The sequence below is a fragment of the Scyliorhinus torazame genome, chromosome 14 (genome assembly GCF_047496885.1).
Source record: "Scyliorhinus torazame isolate Kashiwa2021f chromosome 14, sScyTor2.1, whole genome shotgun sequence".
NCBI lineage: Eukaryota > Metazoa > Chordata > Chondrichthyes > Carcharhiniformes > Scyliorhinidae > Scyliorhinus > Scyliorhinus torazame.
Genome location: NC_092720.1, coordinates 211,167,348 through 211,183,995, shown reverse-complemented (window position 1 = coordinate 211,183,995; position 16,648 = coordinate 211,167,348). Strand labels below are relative to the sequence as shown.

The 16,648-nt window shown below is 51.0% G+C and overlaps 1 protein-coding gene, 1 long non-coding RNA gene and 1 pseudogene across 2 annotated transcripts in view; 1 reads left to right on the top strand and 2 right to left on the bottom strand.

Moving 5' to 3' along the window:
- Window positions 1-16,648, bottom strand: part of LOC140390449 (butyrophilin subfamily 1 member A1-like) — a 273,313-nt gene that overhangs the window by 131,164 nt on the left and 125,501 nt on the right. The window lies entirely within an intron of this gene.
- Window positions 1,866-16,648, top strand: part of LOC140390467 (uncharacterized) — a 58,880-nt gene continuing 44,097 nt past the window's right edge. The window contains exons 1-2 of the long non-coding RNA XR_011934651.1: window positions 1,866-1,940; window positions 13,677-13,750. This is a non-coding gene — a long non-coding RNA (uncharacterized lncRNA). The remainder of the gene's footprint in view (window positions 1,941-13,676; window positions 13,751-16,648) is intronic.
- LOC140389460 (E3 ubiquitin-protein ligase TRIM39 pseudogene) lies at window positions 9,287-10,094 on the bottom strand (annotated as a pseudogene).

Sequence of the window (16,648 nt, the reverse complement as noted above, 5' to 3'; positions counted from 1 at the left end):
AATTGATGGAGTGGGAAGGAGTCCAATCGGGGAGGTGAAGAGGAAGTAGGATGAAGAGTTGGGAGGGGAGTTGGAAGTCGGATTATGGGAAAAGGCCTTGAGGGGAGTTAATTCATCCTCATCATGTACCAGGCTTCACCTGATCCAGTTCAAGGTGATCCATAGGGCTCATATAACGGTGGCCCAGATGAGTAGTTTTTTTGAGGAGGTGGAGGGACGGTGTGGGGGTAACCTGGGGAACCACATGTTCTGGGCATGTCCGACGTTGTGGGGATTCTGGCAGGGATTTGCGGACGTCATGTCTGAGGTCCTGGAAAGGAGGGTGACTCCGAGTCCAGAATTTGCAATTTTTGGAGTATCAGAAGATCCGGGAGACCAGCGGAGGAGGGGGCGGGGGGGGGGGGGGGAGGGTAGAAGCCGACATTTTGGACTTTGCCTCCCTGGTGGACCGGAGACGGATTTTGCTGGGATGGAGGGACTCGGAGCCTCCAAAGTCAGGAGTGCGGGTCAGCGACATGGCAGGGTTTCTCAGGCTGGAAAAGATTACGTTCTCCTTGAGAGGTTCAATTCCGGGGTTCGCCCGGAGGAGGCAGCCGTTCATCGACTTCTTCAAGGAAAATTAACCATCAGCAGGGAACTTAGTATACAGATAATTAGGAAATAGGGCAGGGATGGTAGGGGATGTTACTCTTATGTTTTTTGCGTGTTTACGTGTTTGCGTGTTTGCACGGTTGTTTAATAAATGTTAAACTGTGAAAATTACAAATGCTTCAATAAAATATTATCTCAAAATATAAAGAAATAAACCAGAGAAAAATGAATAAACCAACTAAATGAACATGGGAAGAATGGGAGCAGAGATTGTGATCTAAAATTGTTGAACTCAGTGTGGTGTCCAGGAGGCTGTAAAGTGCCCAGTGGGAAGATGAGGCTCTGTTCCTTGAGTTTTGTGTTGAACTTTATTGGAACACTGCAGCAGGCCAAGGACAGGACGGTCAGAGTGGGTGTAAGGTAGAGAATTAAAATCACTCCCGAGTGGGATCTCACGATCATACTTACAGTCTGAATGGAGGTGTCAGTAAAACACTCACCCAGTCTTTGTTTCATTTCCCAGGGTAGAGGAGACACATCCTGAGCTTCAAATACAGGATATTTAATTGAAATAAATATAAATTAATCAGTGTTTCATTTGGAAGGAGTGTTTGGAATTTTACACAGTGAGAATGGTGGAGGTTAAAGGGCAGGTTTTACACCTTCTGTGTTTGTAATGAATTGTTCTGTAGGTGTTGGGTGTAACTAAGTAATAAACTACCTGAAACGCTAACTCTGTTTATCTACCGCTGCTGCCTGACCTGCATTTCCAGCATTTTCTGTGTTTATTTCAGATTTCCAGCCACGACAATATTCTGTTCTGGCTTTTCCCGGTGTCCTGGACCACACCAGCAACCACCCCACATTCCCCCACCACCCACCCTCTTAACTTCACCCCACCTCTCAGGAAACATCACCGAAGTGAGATTAACTGGTCATTCGTGTCATTATTAGTTTGTGTTGTTTCTGTGAGTAAAATAGCTGCTGCCTTTTCGTATGAACTCAAATCTTCCACAGTTACAAAGAGCACCGCTGCCACCTGCTGACAGAATGTCGGTGCTGCAGGAAAGAATTCCCCATTCAAAACAGCCCGAGAAATGGGGAGTGTCTTTGAAGGTTCACACACACGATGGGCCGAATGGTCTCTTTCCATTGTGACATCATATTGATTGTTACGTCACTGAGATTCGGATCGGATCAAATCCACATTTTCAAGAATGACTCACTTCAATCCCATGATTTGATTCTATGTTTGATGGCCATCATTGAGAAAGATCAGTTATAAACTGTCACGTTAATATCCACAATGATGTGACAAATGTCTACTCATTAGGATCCCCTATTCCTGTGTAAGTGTTGATAAATACTGAAGCTGGTTCTGGATTGCAGTACAAAACATCTATCTGGATGACCTCTGGGTATTTTTGCACCAACGGAACGATTTCAGTACAGGAATGGGAGAAAACAAGTGATTGGAGAACTCAGGAATCGGATAGGATCGCTCTCAGTCTTGGTATCAAACCTCTGCTTTGGGAAAGTCTGCTGCAGTCCTGGTTTGTCGCTGCTTCTGGTGAATATTGCAACGCGAAATCTGGATGCAAATATAGAGAACCTTCACTGCACCGGAAACACGGGTACAGTTCTGGTCTCCTCAATGAAGGAAGGAAATATTTCCCTTCCGGTGACAATGTTCTAGACTGATTCCTGGGGAGATTGTCCTTGCAGAAGAGAATGAACAGTCTGTCGTTGTTACAAAGAGCACCGCTGCCACCGACTGACACAATCTCGGTGCTGCAGGAAATAATTCCACATTGAAAACGGCCCAATAAACATTGACGAAAGAGAAAATGCTGGAATGTCTCAGCAGGTCTGGCAGTATCAGTAGGGAGAGAAAAGAGCTAACGTTTCGAGTTCGATGACTCTTTGTCAAAGCTAACAGACAGAGAAAGTGGGAATGAAAGATGAGTCATAGCCACAAAAACCCAGGGAAAGCGGGTGCTATTGGATTGGATTTGTTTATTGTCACGTGTACTGGGGTACAGTGAAAAGTATTTTTCTGCGAGCAGCTCAACACATCATTAAGTACATGAGAAGAAAAGGGAATAAAAGAAAATACATAATAGGGCAACACAAGGTACACAATGTAACTACATAAGCACTGGCATCGGATGAAGCATACAGGGTGTAGTGTTAATGAGGTCAGTCCATAAGAGGGTCATTTAGGAGTCTGGTGACAGTGGGGAAGAAGCTGTTTTTGAGTCTGTTCGTGCGTGTTCTCAGACTTCTGTATCTCCTGCCCGATGGAAGAAGTTCGAAGAGTGAGTAAGCCGGGTGGGAGGGATCTTTGATTATACTGCCCGCTTTCCCCAAGCAGCGGGAGGTGTACATGGAGTCAATGGATGGGAGGCAGGTTCGTGTGATGGACTGGGCGGTGTTCACGACTCTCTGAAGTTTCTTGCGGTCCTGGGCCGAGCAGTTGCCATACCAGGCTGTGATGCAGCCAGATAGGATGCTTTCTATGGTGCATCTGTAAGAGTTGGTAAGAGTCAATGTGGACATGCCGAATTTCCTTAGTTTCCTGAGGAAGTATAGGCGCTGTTGTGCTTTCTTGGTGGTAGCGTCGACGTGGGTGGACCAGGACAGATTTTTGGAGGTGTGCACCCCTCGGAATTTGAAACTGCTAACTATCTCCACCTCGGCCCCGTTGATGCTGACACGGGTGTGTACAGTACTTTGCTTCCTGAAATCAATTACCAGCTCTTTAGGTTTGCTGGCATTGAGGAAGAGATTGTTGTCGCTACACCAGTCCAGTAGGTTCTCTATCTCCCTCCTGTATTCGGACCAAGGGGAAAGAGTGCTAATGGCAGTCCCCAGAGAGAACAAAAGATGTGAAAGGTGAAACAGCAGCGAAACTAACATCAGAGGATGAACTGTAGATGTGGGGGGAGGGGAAAACAATGAGAAGGTGAAGGAAAAGTGGATAAGATTCGGGGGGGGGGGAATTAAATATATATTAAGAAAGAAAGAAATGGTAAAAGACAGTTAAAATGAAATGGGATGAAAACAAATCAGTCGAGGTGGGGTAGAGCTGATCATCTGAAGTTGTCATAGATTATCATAGAATTTACAATGCAGAAGGAGGCCATTCGGCCCATCGAGTCTGCACCGGCTCTTGGAAAGAGCACCCTACCCAAGGTCAACACCTCCACCCTATCCCTATAATCCAGTAACCCCACCCAACACTAAGGGCAATTTTGGACACTAATGGCAATTTATCATGGCCAATCCACCTAACCTGTCCACCTATTGTTGAATTCGATGTTCAGGCCGGAAGGTTGTAGTGTGCCTAACCGGAAGACGAGATGATATTCCTCGTTGAGCTTCACTGGAACATTGCAGCAGGCCAAGAACAGACATGTGGGCATGGGAGCAGGGTCTTTTGTTAAAATGGCAAGCAACAGGAAGGTCAGGATCCTGAATGCGCACAGACCGAAGATGCTCAGCAAAGCAGCTTCAAGGTATTTACCAAGACTCGCTTCCACAGCCATATTTCCTTGCTCAGTGACTGTCTTCATCTTTTATCCAATAAACATTGACTGTCTTTGAAATATCGCACGCAAAATGGGGTGAATGTCCTTCTTCTATCCTGGATAACACGATGATTCTGGTATATTCTCAGATCTGAATCTGACCAAATCCACACTCTGAGAATTAATTCCATCCAATCTAATTGTTTGGTTATAATTTCCCTGTCCATCATTGCGAAAGATTAGCTGGAAAGTCCCAAACTGAAAATCACAATCATGTGTAAATGATTTACCAATTAAGATTCTCCATCAATGTATAAGGTCTGATAGAGTCTTTACTATTTATCCGGCTTTGATTTCAGCGACAGAAAACAATTGTGCCAACAGAGCGATTGCTGGTGGGGAATAAAAATGCTGCCCAGCCAGCAAAACCCGTGAGAAAAGGAGAAGGGACCAGGTTTAACCCCTCAGGTCCCTGACCAGAATCCATCCAGCGCTGGGCTGTCGTGTTGGGTGTTCTGGTTTACAAACAAGCCAACAATGCTGGAAGTGGTGTAATGCTATTTTATTAACTGTTCAATTATGTTAACATACTGTAAACGTGGGTATAAGCAATACCAGCTTAACTGTGGACCCTTTCCTATCACTAGCTATGGTGAGGCACTTAGCACACGGTGAATGTCTGTGATGCAGGCTGTGATCTCTGTGCTCTGAGCTGGCTGCTGCTAGAATGAGCGGGAACTCTCCTGTCCCCTGTCTTTATAGTGCTTGTGCTCTCACTGGCGATTGGCTGCGGTGTTATGTATGCTGGTTGGTCCTACTGTATGTCATCAGTGTGTATATGTGATTGCACCATAATGTACTGATGTATATTATGACATCCCCCTTTTTTTACAAAGAACATGTGCTTATGTGAGAATAAATAACATGTAATGAGTGTATCTGTGTGTGCAGTATTTATATAACTATGTACATGAGGCTAGTCTATATACACGGGAAGGTGCCTGGTGCAGAGAAAAAACAAGGTGTTACACCAACAACAAAACTAATAACAAATGCTATAAACAAACTAGTGAAATGCTGAAACAGGATGAAAGAACAAAGCATTGAGTCCAACATTGTAAGGCTCATAAATCAAGTCTCTGAGATGGGCGACGAATTCGGGTTGACCGCCTCAAGGGTGGGTCAGGAGCCACCGGCTGAGGATCGGGCCGGGCCACGGCCAAGTGAGGAGGATGCAGAGTATCCGGAAGCTCTACAAAGTCCAGGTCGTGGACAACAGGAGGGCATGGCACCGGTGGAGGATCGCGTAGCGAGCGTGGAAGCAGACGAAGGGCACGCCGATTGTGGCGGCGAATGGAGCCATCAGGCAGACGGACCAGGAATGAGCGGGGAGCCACCAGCCGAAGAACCACAGCAGTCGCAGACCAGCCACCCTCTGGGATTCGGACGTTGTCACCTGGCGCCAGAGCAGAAGATCAGTCGCTCGAGCGTCATGCGCCGCCTTGTGCTGCGCGCGAGACTGTTGCATCCGCTAAAGGACCGGAGCATGGTCGAGGTCTGGGACGTGAATGGACGGTACAGTGGTCCTGAGGGTGCGACCCATCAGCAGCTGGGCTGGTGACGGGCCTGTGGACATTGGAGCCAAGCGATAGTCCAGGCAAGACGAGGCAGAAGTCGGATCCTACATCAGCAGCCTTGCAGAGGAACCTCTTTACGATGTGGACGCCATTTTCTGCTTTGCCATTTGACTGGGGGTGCAGGGGACTGGATGTCACGTGTACAAAGTCGTACCTGCTGGCGAAGTTAGACCATTCCTGGCTCGCGAAGCATTGTCCGACATCACAGTGAGTGGGTTGCCATGACGAGCAAAGGTCTCTGCAGGCACGGATAACAGCCGATGACGTGATGTCGTGCAGGCGTACAACCTCGGGATAGCTGGAAAAATAATCAACTATGAGAACATAGTCCCTGCCGAGCGCATGGAACAGGCCCACGCCTACCTTAGACCAAGGGGACGTGACCAACTCATGGGGCTGAAGGGCCTCCCGTGGTTGGGCCGGCTGGAACCTCTGACAGGTGGGGCAATTGAGCACAGTGTTGGCAATGTCCTCATTAATGCCAGGCCAGTAGACAGCCTCTCGGGCCCTCTGTCGCCATATCTCTAAGCCGAGATGGCTCTCGTGCAGCTGCTCTAAAACCAGGTGATGCATGCTGTGTGGGATCACAATGCGGTCCAGCTTCAGGAGGACGCCATCAACGACTGCCAGATCGTCTCGAATATTATAGAACAGCGGGCGATGGTCGGTCTCCACAATGAACTCGGGAAGGCCATACACGTAGTCATGGAACTTGTCGACACCGATCGACAGGCCTAGGCACTCCTTCTCGATTTGTGCATAGCGCTGCTCTGTGGGGGTCATGGCCCGTGACGCATAGGCAACAGGGGCCCATGATGAGGTGTCATCTCGTTGCAGGAGCACCGCCCCTATGCCAGATTGGCTAGCGTCCGTTGATATTTTCGTCTCCCTTGCAGGATCGAAAAACGCCAATACCAGGGCGGTGGTCAGCTTGACCTTGAGCTCCTCCCATTCACACTGATGGCCGGGAAGCCACTGGAAGTCTGTCGTCTTCCTAACTAGGTTGCGGAGAGCCGTGGTGTGGGAAGCGAGGTGAGGGATGAACTTTCCTAGGAAGTTGACCATTCCTCAGAACCGGAGCACCGCCTTCTTATCCGCCGGCTTCTGCATGGCCGTGATGGCTGCCACCTTGTCCGCATCCGGCCGCACAACCAACCGGGAGATGTGGTCTCCTAAAAATCTGAGTTCGGTCTGGCCGAAAGAACATTTGGCTCTGTTGAGGCACAGGCCTTGGTCCCATATTCGCTTAAAAACGCGTTGGAGGCGACTGATATGCTCCTGCGGGGTGGTGGACCAGATGATGATGTCGTCCACATAGACGCGCACACCCTCAATGCCCTCCATCATCTGCTCCATGATGCGGTGGAACACTTCAGATGCTGATATGATTCCAAATGGCATTCTATTGTAGCAGTACCTGCCAAATGGGGTGTTGAAAGTACACAGCTTTCTGCTGGACTTGTCCAATTGAATCTGCCAGAAGCCCTTTGATGCATCCAGCATGGTGAATATGTTGGCTCGAGCCATCTCGCACGTGATCTCCTCACGCTTGGGGATAGGGTAATGCTACGATGTTACGATTTAAATCCTTCGGGTCGATACAGATCCGGAGCTCGCCGGAAGGCTTCTTGACGCACACCATGGAACTGACCCAGTTGGTTGGTTCCATCACTCTGGAAAGCACTCCTTGGTCCTGGAGGTCCTGCAGCTGCTGCTTGAGGCGGTCCTTGAGGGGTGTTGGGACTCTGCGAGGTGCATGAACCACAGGCGTGGCGTCCTGTTTGAGCAGGGTTTTGTATGTGTATGGAAGTGTGCCCATGCCTTCGAAGACCTCGCGGTGTGGAGTGATGATGGCACTTAGTTGCGCCCTGAAGTCCGCATCTTGGAAGTCAGACATGTCCTCTGGAGAGAGGGAATGTACGCGCTGCACGAGGTTGAGGAGCTTGCACGCCTGTGCGCCAAGCAGGGAGTCCTTTGAGGAGCCCACAATCTCGAAAGGTAGGGTGACTTTTTGCGAGTTGTGCATCACCTCGAGTTGGTATGACCCGGTGGCGGGGATGACGTTACCATTATAGTCGACCAGTTGGCAATTGGATGGAAGAATTGTTGGTTTGACCCCCAGGGTTTGAAATGCTGACCATGCGAGGAGATTGGCGGAAGCACCAGTGTCCAGACGGAATCTGATCTGGGATCGGTTGACCGTCAGGGTGGCACACCACTCGTCGTCCGGATCAATGCTGTGCACCAACAGCGGCTGGTGCTTTCGATTCGGGGACAGCCTGTTCTTGGTTATGACAGTGACTCGAAAAGGCTCCCTGTCCTCTGTGTCACTGGTCTGCATGAAGTCAGGATCGGACTCGGTGAAGGTGCGTTGGATTGCCCGAACATTCCTGCGAGGCTGGTTAAATCGTTGCGAGTTGGCAGGCTGGGCTGCTCGACAGCAGGCAGCATAGTGGCCAAGCCAGCCACAACGTAGGCACTGTCGCGATTTTGCAGGGCACTGCCGCTTAAAGTGGGCGGAGCCACCGTTGCCGCTCGTCGTGACGTCAGTGCGTTCGTTGCGCCACCGCGCATGCACGGTACGGTCTTGTGTGGTGCGGGCCTGCGCATCGCGTTCCTCCATGTCTCCGTCCCCTCGTTTGGCGTGTACAAGCGCGGGAGGCCTCGGAAAGCGCGCAAAATGGCCGCCCTCCTCCAGACTGCGGCCCGGGAGATGTTCGATCGTTTAGACCCGTTCCACCTCATGGGGCCCTTGCCACGCCGTTTCAGCTGCCTGTATGTAGGAGTACCGGCTGGTGGCATTCTCATGCAGGACACAGGTCCCGATGGCAGTCGGTAGCGTTAGTTGTTTAACTTTAAGGAGCTGCTGATGCAGGGTGTCCGACATGACCCCAAAAACAATCTGGTCGCGTATCATGGAGTCGGAGGTGGGCCCATAGCCGCAGGATTGCGCGAGGATGCGGAGGTGTGTTAAATAGGATTGGAAAGGCTTGTCCTTACCCTGCAAGCGCTGCTGGAACAGGTACCTTTCAAAGCTTACGTTGACTTCAACACTGAAGTGTGTGTCGAATTTGAGGGACGCCGTCGTGTTCTTGGTTTGTCCTTGTCGTCCGTGAATGTCAGGGAGTTAAAGATGTGGATGGCATGTTGCCCAGCCGTGGAGAGAAGAAGGGCTATCTTCCTGGCGTCCAATGCATTCTCCCTGTCCGTGGCCTCGAGGAAGAGCTGGAAGCGCTGTTTAAATATCTTCCAATTTATCCCGAGATTGCCAGCGATGCGGAGCGGCGGCGGCGGGTTGATGTTCTCCATGCTGTAGGATGCCGGAATGCTGAGAAGTTGCAGGTGGGTCTCACAAGTGCTATATTGCGGCCACTCCTTGTACCATGTCGTGTTGGGTGTTCTGGTTTACAAACAAGCCAACAATGCTGGAAGTGGTGTAACGCTATTTATTAACTGTTCAACTATGCTAACATTCTGTAAACGTAGGTATCAGCAATACCAGCTTAACTGTGGACCCTTTCCTATCACTAGCTATGGTGAGGCACTCAGCACATGGTGAGTGTCTGTGATGCAGGCTGTGAGCTCTGTGCTCTGAGCTGGCTGCTGCTAGAATGAGCGGGAACTCTCCTGTCCCCTGTCTTTATAGTGCTTGTGCTCTCACTGGTGATTGGCTGCGGTGTTATGTATGCTGGTTGGTCCTACTGCATGTCCATCAGTGTGTGTATGTGATTGCACCATAATGTACTGATGTATATTATGACAGGATGGATCTGTTAGTGATCTTTAATCCCACAGATTGTCAGCGGGGCTGAGTTTTTCCCGCTGATATTCCATCCCGGATTGAAGATGGGAAAGATTCAGTGAAAGTGTGGGTGAAAGTGTGGAGATGGGACATGTTGTCCGCATTGTAAAATGACACCTGTCCCCCCTCATAGTCCAGGAAAACCCCGATCTTCCTGGGATTCACACTCGGGGCGAGGGGGGTCAGTGAGGGGGAAGTGGCGGCAAAATAACCAAATCCGGGCTCCAGCCACAAAACCCAGAATCCAGACTCAGGTCTCGAGGAGATTCCCCCTTTCCTGTTCACAGACTCTCGGGCCACTCCCAGCCACCACCGAGTCTTCTCCCCCACCCCCACCTCCCAGTAATGTCTCCCTTATGTGAATCCCTCTGATCCCAGGACACATTCCCAGGGATTAAACCTCTCCGGGGTGTCAGGGAGCGGCTGCTGTTTGTCTCCGAGCCTCACACTGGTCCAGTCCTCAGACAGGATGAGCTGGGGATGCGCTGTGTTCAGATCCAGAGTCAGAGAGGCTGGAGCTGGGGGAAAGTTAAAATAACACAGTCAGTGATTTAGAGAGGGAGGGGGAGAGATGAGAGAGGGAGGGGGATGGAAGAGAGAGGGAGGGGTAGAGAAGGGCCAACGGGGTAGGTGAGGGAGAGGATAGTGAGGGAGGGAGAGGGAAGAAAGAGGGAGGGGTGGGGAGCAGAGGAGAGAGGTTTCTGAGGGAAGGGGAGAGGAGAACGAGCGGTAAAGGAGAAGGAGCAGGAATGGGAACATGGAGAGAGGTGGGGAGAGAGGTAGTGACACAGATGGAAAAGAGAAGGGAGGGCAAGGGGTGCAGTTGAGAAGAGAGATAACAAGACAGCAATGCGAGGGAGTGGAGAGAGCAGGAGTAAAGAGGGAGAGTCCAGATGAAAAAGTTTGGGAGAGGGTGAGAAACAGTGAGCAGTGTATCATAGCAGGATAGTGTGAGGCTGTGAGAGAACGAGATGGAGGAGTAGGGAGTTCAGGCTGGCAGGGAGAGTCTGTGTGTGAGAGACAGGAGGATGGGGAATAAAAGTGGGAGAGTGAGAAAGAAAGAGGGTGATGATTAGTGAGAGAAATAGAGTGGGAAGGGAGAGAATGTGCAAGACAGACAGAGAAAGAAAGTGGAAGGAGCAGGGAAGGAAGTGCAGAGGGTGAGAGGGAGAGATGGAGCAGAAGGATGAGGGAAGAGCAAGGGTGCAATTGGAGAGAGTATGGGTAGGTGGGAGAGAGCGTGGTGTTTAATAAGGCCAAGGCCACTCTGTACAAGACAACGTGAGGTTTGGTGTGGTGCACCCGGCTCATCTTCGAGTAACTTTCGAGGACAGAGATTATTATTTTGATGGGCTGGAGGATGCGTTTGTGAGGAGGCACGGATTGGGGATGAACTGCAGTGCTTGAGTACTATGGAGTTTTTTCTTTGATTACTGTTAACTTAATCTGCATTTGTATCTTGTGGGGGACTGTTACAATGTGGGGGTGGATTTGGGGTTGTGCTCAGGCTTGTTGGTGGGTGTGTGTTATGGGTGAAGTTGGGGTTTGTATGTTGTACTGTTCAGTTGTATTTGTGAGGGGGGGTTCTGGGTGTAGTTTTTTAGTTATCCTCTGGGCTTCAGTATTAAAGTTTGATTAGGGCGGGCGGGGGTTGATTGTTGATATATTGTGTGTTGACTTTGACCTTTACCCTCTGCTGGGGTCGCAATGCTGGCAGTGCAGCAAGTCAATGGGAGCGGAGAAGGGGGGATGTCTGCAGTTTGTTACCATGGGGATTTTTTTTTAAGGTAATGAGCTTTGACCTTTTGTTTCTGTTTTGTTTGGGCTCGGGGATGAGGATGGGGGTGGATTTTGTTTTTCTCTTGGTTGTTAGGATGGTGTTCAGGATGGGGTGGGGCTGGGAGGGAGCTGAGGAGGGGGGGAGGGGAAACTGCTGACAGTGATGATTCCCTGGCTCTGCGACTGACGTTTTGGGGATGTGGCGGCCATCTTGAATGTGCCCGGAGTTGGCGCAGGTTGCGGCAATGCTGGATTGCCTCACAGGGTGGATATGGCTAATCCCGGGATGGAGGTGGTGCCGGAGGGTTAAATGGTCCAGTAAAATGGTCCCAGGTGTTTGAACACTAGAGATGTTTGGAGGTGGATGTGGTCTCTTGACTGGAGACCCATCAAAGCATTAAAGATCAAACGAGGTTGTGGAAGGGTTGGGTGGGACAGGCAAACTATTCGGGTTTTGATTGTAGGATGTGGGGGGCTGCTGGCACGGTAGCACAGTGGGGAGCACTGTTGCTTCACAGCTCCAGGGTCCCAGGGTCGATTCCCGGCTTGGGTTTCTGCCTGTGTGGAGTCTGCACAGCTTGGTTGGGGGACATAATGGGATTTCTGCACTGAGTGAAGATCAAGTAGACTCTGAGGGGGTGGGTGGGAGGATTCTACTGGAGGTGACAGCCGTTTATCTCCTTTCTCAGGAATTGGTCACCATCAGCTGTTCAGTGTGGGGGGGGGGGGGGGTTTGTCGTTTAGTTGGGTGAAGGGTCATTAAGGTTTTGTTTTCTGTATGGGGGAGGGAAGTGGGGATTTGGGGGTGGGTGGGATGGTTGTATTGTTGGGGGCTTGTTTGTTATAAGGAAAAATTTTGCTTGAATAAGTTACTCTGTTCATAATGAAAACCGTTGCAATAAAAATATTTTTAAAAAGATGGCAGAGATCAAACCCTTGCAATTATGTAGCAGCAACAAAATCGATATCGAGACTTCCGGTGGCGGCCATGACCTGCTAGGTAGCGCGAACGGCACCTCCCGCCGGGATCGGTATTTCGAGCCACTAAACGGGGTGGTGGCGGCACTTGACGGCAGGGACCGGTGCAGGAACGGACACGGGAGAGGTTCCCCCCGGTGTTGCATGGAAGGAACCAGGAGTGGAGCCGGCAGACGTGCGAACGCGGGGAAGAAGACAGAGAAGGTCTGGGAGGACAAAATGGCGGCTGGAGAAGATCGGGAGGTGTGGGACCAGTGGGCCAGAGAACAGCAAGAGCTCCTTAAAAACTGCTTCATGGAGTTGAAAACGGAGATGCTGGCCTCCATGGAGAGAATTGTGGTGACCCAGAAGGCGCAGGAGAAGGAGATCAAGGAGGTGAGGAGGAAGGTGGCGGAGAATGAGGACGAGATCCTGGGCCTGGCGGTGAAGGTTGAAGCGCACGAGGCGCTACATAAGAGATGGCAGGAGAGGCTAGACGACCTTGAGTACAGGCCTCGGAGCCATAATCTGCAGATCCTGGGCCTTCCCGAAGGAGCGGAGGGGGCGGACGCGAGCACATACTGTGGTAGTCTGTGTTCGGAGGATTACGGTACCTAGTAATGCCGGAATACCATTGGTGGAGAATGTACTTGTTCCCATTGGATAAGCTTGTATGTTAGCTCCGCCCTGCAAGGCGGGGTATAAGAGCCCGTGCCGCCCCAGCGGCTTTCTTCTGTACCTGCGCTGCTGGGGGAAACATCTAGCGTATTATAGCCTTCAATTGTCTCCAATCTCGTTTCTGGGGTTATTGGTCGTGCATCACGTACGTGGCCACAATGTTGGGGACGCTGATGGGCGTGGGGGCCTTCCCGCGGCCCTTGGAGCTGGATGGGGCACACAGGGTTCTCGCCAGAAAGCCGAGGGTAAACGAGCCACCGAGGGCAATGGTGATACGGTTTCATCGCTTGGCAGACCGGGAGCGAGTCCTGCGGTGGGCGAAGAAAGAGCGGAGCAGTAAGTGGGAGAATGGCAAGATCCGCATTTACCAGGACTTGGGAGCTGAGCTGGCGAGGAGGTGTGCGGGTTTCAACTGGGCTAAGGCGGTCCTCCACAGTAAAGGGGTGAATTTTGGGCTCCTGCACCCGGCGAGACTTTGGCTAACATACCAGGACAGGCACCACTACTTTGATACGCCGGACGAGACGTGGTCGTTCCATCAGGCAAGAGAAGCTGGACCTGAACTAAGGAACAGTTGTATGGGGGTGAAATGTGCGGGTGGGGGGGAGGGAAACCAAGGGTAAGACGGCGGGTAAAGCATAAGTTTATTGACTTGTCTGCTCCAGTTTGGTTGGTGATTTTGTTGTGTGTTCTGTTTTCCAGGTGTTTGGTTCTAGGGGGTGGGAAACGCCCGGGACGGGTGTAGAAGCCTGGTATTTCCAATACAACTAGTACAGGTAAAAGATAGCTGTTTAAGCAAAACATATAGCTTCAATAGATACATGAAACAGCATAATTCCATCATAGATTAAAACAGCGCAGTTGCAAGACAATTTGACACTATACTTGTGCTGTTGTCAAGGACAAGGGCTGAATTCCATGGCAACGAGGTGGCAGGAGTCCAGTGCAGTTTGTAGAGCATTGAATCAAATATATGTTTGATTCCAGCTTTCTCGACATGAAGTCTCCATTGTTACATTAGCCAAGCTAGCTTAAAACCAGTTTATTGCCGGTAAAGATAAAGCAGAATATCTCAATCCTTAACATAGACAAGTATGCAGATACGCAACATTTAAAGCTAATGTTGCACATTGAAGATGGACGGCTTGCGGCCAAATGAAATGTGTTTGAGTCTAACCCAAACCAATTCGGATTATATTGGGGTGTGATTAGATGACTTCAGACAGATATGGAAGTGTATAACTGAAAAGCTTCCCCCCGCCATTTTAGTCTGTCCTTAATTGACTGTCCTTAATTGTCAGTCTGTTTAGTCTGTTAGTCTGTCTGTTTAGTAAGTCTGTCTTTAATTCTCTTAGTCTGTCTTTAATTTGCTGAGTCTGTCTGTCTGTCTGTCAGTCTGTTTAGTCAGTCTGTCTTTGTAGTGATGTAGTGTTTTTGACTTTGAGTTTGAGTTTAGCTGAAGATTAGTTCTCTTTCTTTTTCATGTTTCATTTCCAGACTTTGACCTTTTAAAAGTTACTTTCGAGCTGTCTGCCTAAACAAAAAGATAATGTATTTGATTCTCTGAAAGCTTCAAATTGTCTACGAATTGCCTTTTAAATGACTTTCAAATTGTAATCAATAGAAGACAAATAAAATAATTCCTTTTTGGCACCTGAGAAGTTTTAACTTAAATTTTTGCTGAGTCCGAGTAATCGCAAAGTGCTACTGGTAACCGAATAGTAGAAATAATATAAATTCCTTCAACTTTACACAGTCAAAGAATAGTAGGAATCTAACAACTTGGCGCAGTCCAAAAATATTACAGATCTTTCAACTTGTCGTAGTTCGGCAGGAATAGATCCTTCAACTAGGTTTCCCACAGCGGGTTGTCCGGCGCACGGGGTGGTCCCAGATGGAGCTTGCCCCACTACCCTGCGGGGGAGGGGGGGGGATTGGGTGGCCAGAAGGAGGCAACAAGTTTAGGGTTGGAATATAGAGGCGGGAGCGGCCGGGGTCAGCATGGGTGAGCTGACTCCCGGAAGCACAATGGGGGGGGGGGAAACCGGGGCTAAGCGGATGCTTCGCGGGGGGGGGGGGGGGTGCTGGGGGAGGGGGGGGGGAATGGGTGCTGCTTTGCTGACTGAAGGGGAGCCAGGCGAGGAGTATGGATGGAGAGTCAGGCGGGCGGGGGGGAGGGGGGGGGGGGGGGGGCGGGGGACGCCGAGGGGAGAGCTGGAAGCGGGAGGCGGGGGCACGTGGCTGGCCGAAAAAGGGAGATGGCTAGTCGGCGGGATGGGGGGGGTTGTCAACCCCCCGACCAGGCTGATCACGTAGAACGAGGGGCCTGAATGGGCCGGTCAAGAGGTCCCGTCTGTTCTCGCATCTGAAGGGGTTGAAGGCGGACGTGGCCATGTTGCAAGAGACGCACTTAAAGCTCGCTGACCAGGCTGAGGAAAGGATGGGTGGGACAGGTGTTTCACTCGGGGTTAGACTCCAAGACCAGAGGGCTGGCAATTTTGGTTAGGAAACAAGTGGCATTTGAGGCCGGGGAGTATCGTAGCGGATAAGGGGGGGCAGGTATATAATGGTGAGTAGCAAGCTGCAGGGGGCCCGGGTGGTGCTAGTGAATGTATATGCCCCGAACTGGGACGATGCGGACTTCATGAGGCGTGTGTTGGGTAGGCTCCCGGACTTGGAGACAAGTAACCTGAAAATGGGAGGGGACTTTAATACGGTCTTGGATCCGAGCTTAGATCGTTCCAAGTCCAGGTCGGGAAAGAGGCTGGTGGCGGCCAGGGCCTTTTGGGAGTTCATGGGCCAGATGGGGGGGGGAGTGGACCCCTGGAGCTTTGCGCGGCCAAGGGCGAAGGAGTTCTCCTTTTCCTCCCACGCCCATAAAGTCTATTCGCAGATAGACTTCTTTGTGCTGAATAGGGCGTTGATCCCGAGGGTGGAGGGGGTCGAATACTCGGCCATTGCGGTCTCAGACCATGCCCCGCACTGGGTGGACCTGCGATTGGGGGCGGAGCGGGGTCAGCGCCCTCTCTGGAGACTGGATGTGGGGCTGCTGGCGGATGAAGAGGTGAGTGGGCAGATAAGGAGGAGTATTGAGAATTATGTGGGAGTGAATGACACAGGGGAGGTAACTGTGGCAGTGATTTGGGAGGCTCTGAAGGCGGTTGTTAGGAGAGAGTTAATCTCCATTAGGTCCCACAGAGAGAAGAAGGAGAGGGTGGAGAGGGAGAGGCTGGTGGGAGAGATACTCAGGGTAGACAGGAGGTACGTGGAGGCCCCAGAGGGGGGGGCTGTTGAATGAGCGGCGGAAACTACAGGCGGAGTTTGACTTGCTGACCACGGGGAAAGCAGAGGTGCAGCTGAGGAAAGTGAAAGGGGCAGTTCATGAGTATGGGGAGAAGGCGAGCAGGATGCTGGCGCACCAGCTGCGTAAGAGGGAGGCGGCTAGAGAGATTGGGGGAGTGCGGGATAGGGAAGGCAACATGGTGCTGAGCCCGGAGAGGGTTAATGAAGTCTTCAGGGAGTTCTATGGGAAGCTAAACGAGTCGGAGCCCCCTGGGGAGGGGGAAGGGATGAGGCAGTTTATGGACCGGTTGAGATTCCCAAGGGTGGAAGTGGAGCGGGTGGAGGGACGGGGGACCCCAATTGAGTTGGAGGAGGTAGTCAGGGGGCTGGTA